This window comes from Sitophilus oryzae, unplaced genomic scaffold (assembly GCF_002938485.1).
Source record: "Sitophilus oryzae breed Bouriz unplaced genomic scaffold, Soryzae_2.0 scaffold_1442_pilon_pilon, whole genome shotgun sequence".
NCBI lineage: Eukaryota > Metazoa > Arthropoda > Insecta > Coleoptera > Curculionidae > Sitophilus > Sitophilus oryzae.
In genome coordinates, this window is record NW_022146107.1 from 4,274,221 (window position 1) to 4,288,211 (window position 13,991).

Here is a 13,991-nt window from a genome sequence, read left to right on the forward strand (position 1 = left end):
AATCTTGACAACAGGCAACTGCAGGCTGAGATCACACCTACTTAGGATGGGACTGGTGGAAGACGCCGAATACCAACTCTGTATAAAAGATAACGAAACAATGAAGCACGTTATGTGAACCTGCCCCGCTAGGAGCAGTACCAAGTTTTTAGTTGTTTGGCAAAACCACGCTAAACCTATCAGGCCTAGAAGACATATCACCCTCGGACATAACGGCCTATGTTAAAAGGCTGGGTCTTGAGGGTGAACTTTAATGCTCTTTTTCTATTAAAGAGCTTGTAGAAACTGAGCCACAATCACCCTCGGACATAACAGCACTGATAAAAAAGATAGACTTTAGTTTTAGTTACTTAAAAAATTTAGTGGCAAGAGAATTTATTTTAGCGTAAACGAAAATATTTTGCCTGAAGAAAAACTCTCTTAACTCAAGAAAACTGGTTCTCTTGAAAAATTCAAAAATTTCTCTTGAATCTATTTTCATTCAACCAAGTGCAAGTTACTTTCTTTTAAGATAATAAGAAAAATACACTAGGAAGTACTTTATTCAAGAAACATGGCCATTTTTCCAATAGCTAAATACTCTTTTGATGAAAAATAATAACGACACGCAAAGACGATGACGAAGGACGGTATATACAATCAGTCGGCAGTCTAATCAGTCGTACGTCGCATTTCATAGGTCGCACATCATAGTACGCACGAGTTTTGTTGCTTGGAATTTTCCACTTGGAATTTTGCATCATTTGCTTTTTAAACGCATATCGTATAACAAATTAGTGATCGTTATTAACATGCATTTGTCATTTGGTTGTGATTGGTGTCCTTAAAGGAGTTTCTAAAAAATGGAAATTAGAGAATTTATTTGCTATATTTGAAGGTAAGAGACATTTACCTAATGCATCTGTTTAGATAATGCATGCGTGACTATAGATATAATAAGAATATAGGTATCGATTTTTTTATGCAAATAATTACAAAAATTTTAGAATTTCAAGTCGTCGTATTCAAAAATTCAAAATGTGACCAAAGCTTTATTATTAGCAAGATTTATTTGCTTTACTTTGATTAATCGTGATGTAACATTTTTTGTAATTTGTAGAGAGATGAACCACCCCAAAAAATACCAAGGAGTGAAGAAGCAGAAATAACTACTATCGAGGAAAATAATGTCACTTTACTTACTACAGACCAGGAAAACCTAAATTTATCAGAAAATAATATACCTCGTAATATGCCTGTATATGATGTATAGACTTCTCTTAGATCAAAATAAATTTTAGTTGAGTCAATAGTATTCGCTATTGGTTTAAGAAAAGTGTCTCTTTAATCAAGAAATGTCCCTTTTCAATCAGGACTTTTTGATTGAATCAAGGAGACTATTGTTCTTGTAGCAAGAACTTCTTTGCATATTCATTTTGAGTCAAGAGTGAAATACTTTGGACAGATAGATTATTCTATTCTCTAAAGTAATTTTTTAAAGCTTATGAAAAGACAGTTAATACTTTGGGCAGAGAAACGTCGTTCTTGGCCCTATTGAAAAGCGCCAATCTTTTGGGTCAAAGACATATTCATTTCGACTGAGAGATTCTTTTTTTCAGTGAGCCTATGTAAAAAGGTTGGATCTTGAGGGTGAATTTTAACACTCTCTTTTTACTTTTTCTATTAAAGAGCTTGTAGAAACTAAGCCACAATAGATTCTCGCGGCCTCAGTGGAGTGTCCCACCTGGGACCCACTTTTAGTAAATACGAATGTCATAAAATACAAGGCGTTTCATCTAAAATTGCGGAGAAAAATACAGTATTTCGACTAACTCTGCATATCCAAGATGTTATAGCAGATTTCCGTAGTGTTTTGTTTAAATATAACTGGCGCCAACCAAGGGCGTAGATAAGGGGGGGGGGGGGTACTGGGGGACAGTACCCCCCCCCCTGACGCTTGACGAGATACGAGAATTGAAATAGTCATTGACTATGAAAGGATTTTTTTAAATTAATATCCGACATATAAGAACACTTTGTATGCTTTTAATTATGTTGATTTATCGTTTATAATATGTTCGACCTAATTAAAAGCATACAAAGTGTTCTTATTGGCCAGGACAGATTAGTGGAGTTAACTCTAATCAATATCCATAAAGATATTGAAATAAATGTTGATGCTGTTATTGATAGGTTTTCCAAACAGCGTACTAGAAAACTTGATTTTGTTTTGTAGTTTTATTTATAGTTTATAGTTTTTATAGTTTTTTTTTTGATAATTTAGAGTTTTTTATTTATAGTTTATAGAAAATTAACTAATAAACGTCGTTGTTTCATTTTTGTTTAGGTTATTTACAAATCTATATTTTAATTTTTGTGTTATGTTTTTATATATTTTTGAAGACAAAAAAATCGCCGTCGTTTTAATTCGACAAAAAAATTCCGACGGTGATTTTTTTACGACTTAATCATAGTACCACCCCCATAGCATACACCTATCTACGCCCCTGACCACTACTCCGTACATTTTGCGGGGTGCTGGAAAATCTGAAGCTACTACGCGCGCCACTGCCTCCATCCAATAATCGGTTTAAAAATTATTTTTCGTGATAGATTTTGCCGGAGAGTCGGGTTCTCGTTAAACGAGATTAGGGCCGTCGATGTCTACTCGACTTGCTTTTAAATAACGCAAACTGTTCTAACGCGATAAAAAGTGGACGTGAGCGCAATGAAAAACACATATTTGCGCCGTTTAACGCTTAAAAGCTTACACAGTTGACGAGACGGTGACAACAAATCAGTTTTTTTTCCCTAAATTGAGAATGATAAAAATAACATTTTATTTATACAGTGTTGTTCACCACATACGACACGGAGTATTGTAGCTAAACGATGAGATTTTTACAAATTGTAAGTTTGGGGTTCGTTGAAGGACTATTAGAGCTACAATTTAAAAATATTTTTACAAGATACAGAGTGTCCCAAATAAATAAAAAATATCAAAGTTGTATTTTTTTAAATGGAACACCCTGTATATTATTACATTTTTAGTTTCTACGATTAAAATAAAGGTAAATTTGATTAAGGTTTATTATACTTAAACATTACGTTTTTGAAATATTTTCAATTTTGTGAAATTGCAGTAAAAATTTTAAAGCTTTATTTCTCCAAGGGTATCAATGTTTTTAATACTAAATATTTAATGAAGTTTATTTATTGATCAGTTATTGTGTTGCAATAATAAAAATAATACTACTTTATAGAGAGTGTCTAAAAATTTACTTTAAATAATTATTAACTTCAAACGGCAACAACTTCTTTAATTTAAATAGAATGCCCTGTATATTTTAGGAGAATCAGATGCACAATTAAATTGTCTATCAAATTGCATTATACCATTTTTTACCTATCCCTTCAAGTTTTTGTAGAAAATGCATTTTCTTATAATTTAGACCTCATTTATCAATATATCCATGGAATATTGACATTTTAGATTGTTTTTAAAGCAACAAATGTACAAAATGTACAGACTAGTAATATTATCGTTTTTAGCAAAACGATAATATTACTAGCCCATTTGTATGCAAAAAGAAAACTATTTAAATCTTTATAAAAGAGTATACCATTAATTAAATATAACACCATTATTTCCGCCCATATACTAATTAATGACATACTTAATTGTGTTCGTTAATAAATTATTAAAAATAAATGTGGATTTTTGAGTGAGAAATCACTATAATAATAAGTTATCAAATTAAAGTCTTTGTTGTTATAAATAAGCATTTATTAAAAAATGAAATATCATTTTTAAGGTGTTACTTTTTATCACACTGTCTAATGCCCATACAAAATTCAGTTTTTTAGTACTTGGAGCAATTATTATTAATCAACGCAAACAATCAGTTAATGTAGTTTGAATACTGGAATCATATTAATTGGTCCTCTTTAACAAATATTTAAACAGTTTTTTTTTATTTTTTAATGAAATAAACGGATTATATCGACAATATTAGTATCTGTACTCTTTAAAAATTTGGTACATCTTTAAAAATAATCTAAAATGTCAATAGTCCAGGGTATATTGATAAATAAGTTCTAAATTACAAGAAAATGCATTTTCTACGGAAACTTAAAGAGATAGGTAAAAAATGGTATAATATAATTTGATAGACAATTAAATTGTGCATCTGATTCTCGTAAAATATACAGGGTGTTGCATTTAAATTAAACAAGTTATTGCCGTTTGAAGCTAATAATTATTTAAAATAAATTTTTAGACACTCTGTATAAGGTAGTATTATTTTTATTATTGCAACACAATAACTGATCAGTAAATAAACTTCAATAAATATTTAGTATTAAAAACTTTGATACCCTTGGAGAAATGAAGCCTTAAAATTTTTACTGCAACTTCACAAAATTGAAAATATTTCAAAAACGGTAAGGTTTAAGTATAATAAATCTTAATCAAATTTACCTTTGTTTTAATCGTAGAAACTAAAAATGTAATAATATACAGAGTGTTCTATTTAAAAAAATACTACTTTGATATTTTTTATTTATTTGGGGCACTCTGTATCTTGTAAAAATATTTTTAAATTGTAGCTCTAATAGTCCTTCAACGAACCCCAAACTTACAATTTGTAAAAATCTCATCGTTTAGCTACAATACTCCGTGTCGTATGTGGTGAACAACCCTGTATACAGGGTGCTACAAATTCGAGGTACGCACATTGGTATCTCGGTAACCGTAATAGATACGAACATGGTTAAATTGAGGCAAAGTTGCGCTTTGGGATGTTCACCAAGATGCCATTAAATAAGTTTTAAAAATTTCAAGGATTGCTGAGTTTTTTAGAAAAAACGGATTTTTTTGAAAACAAATTTTATGTTTTCCTGTCGCTACTTTTAAAAAAATCAAAAAACTAAGTGCACATTCTCATAGCCACTTTATAAGGGCTATCTGATAGTATTTTTCGATTTTCAAATTAGCTGATAATTTGTGAGATACAGAAGCCAACTTTTTTTTTAAATAAGGGCCTGTATTTTTTATTTCAGATTTTGAAAGAACTCGGTCTCCTGAGTACAATGATATGCCACACTTTATATTTGTTGTTGTTTTGTACATTTGAACACAATTTATTTAAACTAATTTCAAGTCCGGCTCTGTGTTTTTTAAATATTTAATCCATTCATCGTTACAATATTGATAAGCTTTCAAACTTAACAATAACGTGGGGTAAAACAGTAAAATAATAAAAAAAAATAATATACAAATGAATACATTAGTTCACGTCATTTATAAAAGTGAAATCAATACATCTCATCATTTACAATAAATAGTACAAAATATAATTATACGATGGATATTACTGGACATAATTTACTTGAATCTACCAATAATTGGCTCGATTTTTCTTATTCAATGTTAATTAGCGCTGATCAATATTGTTACGATGAATATAATCAGATTAAATAATTTAAAAAAAAACAGAGTCGGACTTGAAATTATTTTAAATAATAATTAAATAGTTTTTTTATTGTTAAGGTGCCCAAAACAAAAAAAGTATAAAGTGTGGCATACCATTATACTCAGGAGACCAAGTTCTTTCAAAACGGGAAATAAAAAATGCAGGTCCGTATTTAAAAAAATTAAGTTGGCCTCTGTATCTCACAAATTATCAGCAAATTTGAAAATCTAAAAATACTACCAGATAGCCCTTATAAAGTGGCTATGAGAATGTGCAATTAGTTTTTTGCTTTTCTTAAAAGTAACGACAGGAAAAAATAAAATCCATTTTCAGCAATTCTTAAAATTTTTAAAACTTTTTTGATGCCACCTTGGTGAACATCCCAAAGCACAACTTTGCCCCAATTTATCCATGTTTGTATCTATTACCCTTGTTTATATATTCTTAAAGTTGCTCAACCGACTAGACAAAATGTGCTGCCAACTGGAGGACAAATGGTGAACCTTGGCGGAGTCAAAAATATCGATTATTTTCGTTATTTTCCTCAGAGTAATGTAATAATATAGCCCAGGGTTTCTGCAAACTTTAATAGTGATCAGCTGATTAAGAAATTTAAACGAAACTTTTATTTTATTTTAAATTGTGGATTATTTTTAAGAATTCTAAACCGTATTAACAAAGAAATTATTATTTCGATATGTTGGTACATTATTTATAATTTATGATAATGCTAATTGCTGTTAATTAATATTTAAAAAAAAGTTACATACCTATTTTAATTTGATTTAATGCAGGTTTATAAAAGAATAATTTCATGCTTAGATTATTTTATTCTAAATTGAGTGCTTTACGAATTTTACGATATTTTTCTTTTGAAAACAAAACTTTTTACATTTTTGATGCTAACTAATTGGCATGGTATTATTGGTATGGAAATTAGCCAAGAAAGAAAAGAATAGGCTATAACTTGCAATTTTTCGAAGAAAAAAAACATATACCTATATCGCTGAAGCTTAAAAAATGGCGCTTTTTATGAAGTCATGGCCAACTATGGTTTCCATTTAAAAAAACATGTTTGTGTCATAAGTCAAAAATAACAGACTTTAGAAAAAAAAAACAGAAAACACAAACTCATTAGGTATGTGATTATCTACAACTTTTTTCTGAAAACTTTTTATCTAAAATACCGTATGATCGAATAAAAACGGCGTCAGCGATGGCTATGAAATGACGATCGATGATATTTCCCATATAATTTTACATATAAAATGACAGCCATCTTCATTTCATAGCCATCGTTGCCGCCGTTTTTTATTCGATCATACGGTAGATTATAATGGAATTAGAGACAAGTTTTAAAATAGCCAAAATTATTTTTTTTCTACATATCTAGTAAGCCTGGAACTTCCGAAAAATCTGAAAGACGCATATTTATGACCCCACAAAACTGCAATTCTTATTATACTGTATCTATCACAATACTTAATAGAATTACTACAATTAGAAGAAAAACAAAAAGAAAAAATACCCAAATACCTTCATCTACTACTCATCTACAAAATAAACGAATATAATCTCTTATAAAAACACTACACAACCACTTCTTGTATTCTACACCGAAAAAATTATCAACTAGTACTAATTAATCAAACAAAAAGAAAAAATAACCAAATTATCCCTTCGCCTACTACTTAACTACAAAATAAACTATAAAAACACTACTAAACTATTTCTGGTATTCTACACTAAACATTATAATTAAACTTAATACAATTAATCTAATTTTACACTACAACTACAAAGAAATAAGAACATTTTTTAAAACTAGAAGAAACAGAACTTCGATACGTGCAACCAGTATAATAGATCAAGCGGACAAAGAATATATACTTTATATATATAGGACAAAGAAGAATACTTTAAAAATATGCATTCAGAAAGAAAAAATTTCTCGAAAATTATCTAAACAAACATTTTTTTTTCTTATCAGTGAAAACATCGGCCTTGTCGGCCTTGCGGAATTTGTCGGGTATTTACAATGGTCGAATTGTATAATTACCAGCTTTTATAGCATATGTAATAGACAAAAAGTATCTGGTCGATTAGTAACCAATTGGCACAGTCCGAAAATTATCGATTTTTATTTTTTCTGTTTTTATTGGTCGCTTCAAAATTCAGAGTAACAAAAAATATTTTTCTCTAGTAAAAGACTGTGAAATACGCCCCGCCATCTGGTGCTTTACATCAAGGTTGAGCTACTTTAAAAATTCATATAAAAGGCTATTACGGTTAAAACCGAGATACCAATGCTCGTACCTCGAATTTGTAGCACCCTGTACAGGGTATCCCAGAAATAAGTGCAAGTATTTCAAGGGGCGATAGATCTGGCCAAAAGAAACTTATTTTTTATTATTTTTAAAATAAACTGATAATAACCGAGTCATTTAGCTTTGAAATTTTAAAATAATAGTGGCAACATTTTGAGAGCCGCCGGCAGCAATCGATAATCAGCGAGAAATACCAAGAAATTACCCGTACTTAGCTTGAATGACTCATCTGAAAAGAATGACATATCATATGTCAACTTTTGACATTTTTGCATATGGTTTATTTGAAATTATAATATGCGGTTCATAACGACAATTTGACTTAAAATACCAAGTGTGTGGTGTCAAATTATTCGTAAAAAAATGCTTTTTCCAAATATGCTAATGAACCACCCTCATTCCGTTTGAAAAAATTGAGATATGATTAAAAATACGATATGGGCATCTTTTAACCGGCCAGGACAAGACACTAAAAATATTAGAGGATCAAATCTATTTTTCCAAGGCTCCTTGATTAAAAATTAGTGTTTTTAACACTAATTTTTAATCTAGATTGAAATTTAAAATACAATTTGTTTTTCAGTGAATATGTCAAAAGTTGACACATGATATGTCATTCGAGTCAAAAAGTAATTTTCTATCGAATAAAGTAAAAAAATACGGAGGGTGCCATTTAAAAATCAAAAGTTATAGTTATGTTATCTGTGGTTGTAGTCATTTCCGGTGAAACAGGAAGTGACCGAAAACAATTGAAAATGTCAATCAATCCTAATTTATGCCATATACTAACATACCAAATCCCGTTTTTTGTCTGAAAAAAAATAAAAAAGTTATAGGGGTGAGCCCCGGTCAGGTTAGGTTAGTTAGATTATCAGTAAGAAATAAATATATTTAATGACAAATTAAATTCAATCAGCATACGAGTAGTTCTAAAAAAATGTTTGAATATACAGTTATAATAATAATATAATTAAATTATCTACAACGATTCATCGGAATTTTATTATATCACTTCGGAAATGTGCTATTTGTAAATTCAAAGATAAAATGCAATTGAAAGGATGTCATAAAAGCAAGGTGTAAATTGTAATTCCTAATGTCTCCATACAGTGGCGCCAGATTGTTAAGTAAAATCGTATTTAAATTGTTTTCATTTTTCCAAGCCATTTTGTATTTTCGGTATACAGGGTGTCCCAGGCATGGAAAACTAAATCCAAAACCAAAACTTCTCTTTCTGTCACACTGACATAAAGAAGATATGTGACTATCTATTTCAAGAATTAGATTGTTCGAATGTCATATACCTAAGGGTGCGTTTAGACTTGAGCACGCACCAGCTGAGCGTGCGCGCACGGTATTCGTTCGCACTCTCGGCTCCGTCCAAATTAAAAACTTATTTTTCGACGAATGAAGTGATCCAATTGTGCGCGCACAGCAGAGTTGTGTTGGCGAAAATAATGGACGACCAAGAAATAGTCGGGGCTGCAGTCATTGTTATGCACAGCTTAATTATTAAAAAGAAGAAAAATCGAAAATATCGTCGGCGTCGCTGATGGCAAACCCAAATTTTTAGAAATCGATATAATTTACTGCCACAACTTAGTGTCTGAGGAGGGCTATGATCAGTTCAAAACTTTACAAGAATGACCAGGCCCGACTTTGAATATTTACAAAATTTAATAACACCAAAAATTACGAACAAAAGATACAAATTTTAGAATACTAATTTCATTAATATCGACATACTCAATATTAATTTTATTTAAAAGGTCTTGCCCTGCGTTTTTTTTTTAATAATAAGAAGAATGTTTAACATCCCATAATATAGGCAACTTTTCATATTCTTCAATTAATAATAACGAAGATTCATTGATCCACTCCATAATTTTAATAAAGAAAACAAAAAAAAATTTCACACGCACGCATGAACGAAGGCAAACCAAATTGCCGCACAGTATAACGAAATCGGGAAATGCGGGACATTAGCCCAAAAAACAAAAATTTCATTCATCAAGTTTTTTATATAGATGGATAAAGGACATCTCAGAGCTCCACCATGTGAAATATTTCTTGAGTTGACCTCTTCACGGGGAGTTATGGCGGGTTAAAGTTATGGTTTCCTTAATTTACCAAATCTGTACAAAAATTTCATACAATGAAATTTATTATTTTCACAAGTTTTCTTATGTTGTTCAATTCCAACAATTTTTTCCACAAAGAGAGGTCTTTTACCAACAACAAACCTGAAAAAAATGTCCCAATTTTTTTCAAGTCTAGTTTCTACATGTTTATTATGGCTTTCAAAAAAACGCTTACATTCGCGCAAAGTTATATATACAAAATATCATAGAGTAAACCTTCTAGTATACTGTTGCATATAAATTTCATCCACCTAGATCCGAACCTGGAAGAAAAAAATAAATTTCTTCGGCAATAATTACGTTTTCCATTGATTCGACCGTAGTTTGGTGACCTGAAAGAGACAGCAGAACTATTGGTTTCCCTTTACGGTTGGTATTATATGCCTCCAAGCATTCATATGCTTTTGATTCATGGTGCAGATATCTGTGAACGTTTCCAATTTATACCCATCGGCAAAATGTCCGAAGAAGCATCTGAATCAAGAAACAAAGTATTTCGATCGTTCCGCCAAAATTTTTCCAGGAAGAGTGGTCGTAAGGAAACTATTGAAGATATATTGCACAACTTATTGATATATTCAGATCCGCTACTTTCACATCTGCGACCAAAGCACTCTAAAAATAAAAAAGTAGACTTGTTTCCGGAAGCGAAAGAGCTCTTGTATATGGATGGAGAAGAAATTGAGAATGATTTTTAAGCATGTTTTATGTAAGTGCCTTACATATTATGTTAATTTGGAATATTATACACCCCACATAAATTATCGCATCACTTATTAATTTGGAAGACTACAAAGTACTCTTAAATTCTCTTGGTTAACAATAATCTCAAAAGTTATTTGCATTTTAATAGCAACTTGTTAAGGAATGGAAAGTATATCATAACTCAGGCAGATCTTAGATTTAAGTTTTTCACATAAAAATGTTTGAAGCGTTTTAAGAATAAATACTACGAAAAATATAAGTGTTGCGAAATTTTTTGTGAGGTGTGTATTATGGTTTCCTTTGTTGAAGTTGAATACGTTTTTTTCGCATATTATCATATTATTTAATACTGTCAAAAGATATTTGCCTCTTGTGTCGTTCTCTTTGAGTTTTGCAGTCTTATCTAATTTATCCCTGATTATTTGAATATTTAGGAATGTTGATTGAGTTTTGACATATTAGCGGGAGATAAATGATTGTTCAACAGTAATTGGATAACATTTTTGGTCCATAAGAGCTATAAACTCTTCGTAAATAAAAAAAATATACCTGTAAAGTCCTTTTATAAAACTTCGTATTTTTTTTGACCTTCCATTACGCTTTTTTTTACTCTTTTCGCCCTGTAGCAAAAATTCCTAGTCGTATTATTTAATTTCTGTCAAAAAATTTCAGCAGGAGTAGTGATAACTGAAGAAAAATGCCAATGTCCTACTATTTTAGTTTTCGTTACACTGTGTGCCGGTGCAAATTGAGCGTTCGCGCACACATAAAATCCCTTTGAACACGGACCAAAAATCGACACCAAACGGCTCACGTTCGCGGCTGCTCGCGCACAGACAGATTCAGAGTGAGCGTTACACGTGTTCCTATACCTAAAATAAATCGTTTTTAAGTTATTTAAGATTTAGTTGTAAGACCAGCTTGGATAACTGACAGCATAAAGGCCTTAATCAATGACAAACAAAAATTCTATCAAAGATGGCTCTCAGACCGAACAGATACTAACTGGAGTCATTACAAGCAAAAAAATAGAGAGGTACGAGCCGCCATTAAGGTAGGAAAAACAGATATTTGGGAAAGAAGGTGCCAGCAAGTGGAAAGCCTAATAGGGGGCGCACGGAGTACTGAGGTATGGAGAACAATCCGACAAATGAAAACCAATCAAACGGACAAGCTCTTGAATAGAATTGATATAGAAAAATGGCGCAACTACTATGCAGAATTACTGATAGAAAACCGACCAGAATTCCAAGCAGTAGAAGATGAGAACAACCTTGCAGGCACTTTAATGATAAGCGAAAGAGAAGACTCTATTCCCCGCAGCAAGATATGGGAAGTATTGAATATCTTAGAAGTAGATAGACCTTTGCTTAAGATAATAAAAGAGCTATATAAAGAAAATGAATCGTACGTTAAGATAGGACACAGGCTATCTAATCCAATTAACACCACAAAGGGTTGCGACAAAGGATGCAGCTTATCTCCTCTGTCTTCAACGCTTACGTCGAAGTAGTCCTTAGGGAATGGAAGACGAAATGTCAAGGTATGGGAATACCCATTGAGGACAACACACTATTTACCCTGAGCTTTGCAGACGATCAGGTCGTGATTGCGCAGTACTCATACGATCTAGAGTTCATGACTAAGAGGCTTTATCAAGAATACAACAAATGGGGACTTCAGGTTAGTCTAAAGAAGACCGAATACTTAGCTGTCAATTCCAATGCTTGTTTTGAAGTCTTCATTAATGATAACGTCCGGATTCAACAAGCAGACAAATTTAAATACCTGGGTTCTACTATCAACAACGAGGGTTTGGGCAAAGTAGAAATACAAACCCGAATTCAGAAGAGCAAACAAGTTATTGGATGTCTTAACAACTAAAAAGAGACTTGGAAGAACATTGGTGGAGTCAGTTCTTTGCTATGGTTCAGAGCTATGGACTCTGAGTGCAGACGCGAAGCGCAAAATCCAAGTTGTTGAAATGGACTACCTTAGAAGAAGTGCAGGTATATCTAGGATGGAAAAAAAGACAAACATCGAGATCAGGCGTATCATGAATGCATCGGAGGAGACAGTACTGGATCGAATCGAAAAATCCAGCTTGAAATGGTTTGGACATGTTCTGCGTATGCCGGAGAACAGGTGGCCAAAAAGAGTTTTTCAATGGGCTCCCCAGGGCAGAAGAAAGAGAGGTAGACCTAGAAAATCCTGGAACGGAACGGTTACGGAAGCAATGGAAGCTCGTAACCTAGAAGCTGATGACGCTCTAAGTCGAGATGTGTGGCGTAGGGTAACGAGAAGGCAGCAATAGGCTGTAGTTGGAAATGAGTATTAAATACTTAAACCAAATCCCGTTTATATATATATATATATACATATATATACATATAGTACTTCATATCAGAATTCATATGACAAGCAGCGTCCATTTAGGTTTAACGCCAGAAGTGTTTACAAAAAATAACTATTTTATTTTGTAGATTTTTCTTGCAGTGCAGTGGCGAAATACCCATAAAGGATTTTTTTGGAAAGATGAATCCGCCACATAGATATAGACATTTTTTTAGAATTCATAAAATTTTACAGAGAATTTAAATATCTAATAAAAAATAGGGTACGCAATTAAAATAAGAAAGTTACTGTCAACTTCCGGTATATCGGGAAATGTCGCCATATTGTAAAAAATTTTAATTGATAGATCTCAATGTGAAACAACAATGCCCAAAAAATCTCCGATCTAGATATTGTAGTTCTCTAGACACTTCTGATGCACCTTTAGCCTGGGACACCGCGTATACAGGGTGTTTCAAAGCTAATGCGAAAATCATTAAGAGGTGAGACATTGTTAAGACATGTCTTTCTCTAATAATTATACCCAAATATTTGTATACGCATTGTGTCTACAATTAATCAGCGACAATATTATGATTTTTTTTCAAAGTAAAAAACGTAGCCATGACAACATTGCGACATAAATTCGTCAAATATTTTGATGACGTGCAAGCCAACTTTTATTGATTTTTCTATATATCTACCAAACACTGGATTGTTATCAGTCAACAGAAAGGAATAAATGAACATACCATAGATATAAATGCAATCTTCGTGACACAATTAAAAGTAATCTTTGACTCTTTGCAGGTTTCAACACGTACGCCACAGCCAGGAAGTTTTATTACCCCACTTTTTTTAACAAGCTCCTGTTCATTTCGACATTTAATCAACTATATTCGATTCATTTTTATAACCCATTCAGCTTAATAGAACAAAAAGAGATGGAAATTTTAGTTATATATGGTTTATTCACTTTTACTTGACCATAATCTGAACTTATAAGCTCAACAGACAGAGTATATGAGAAA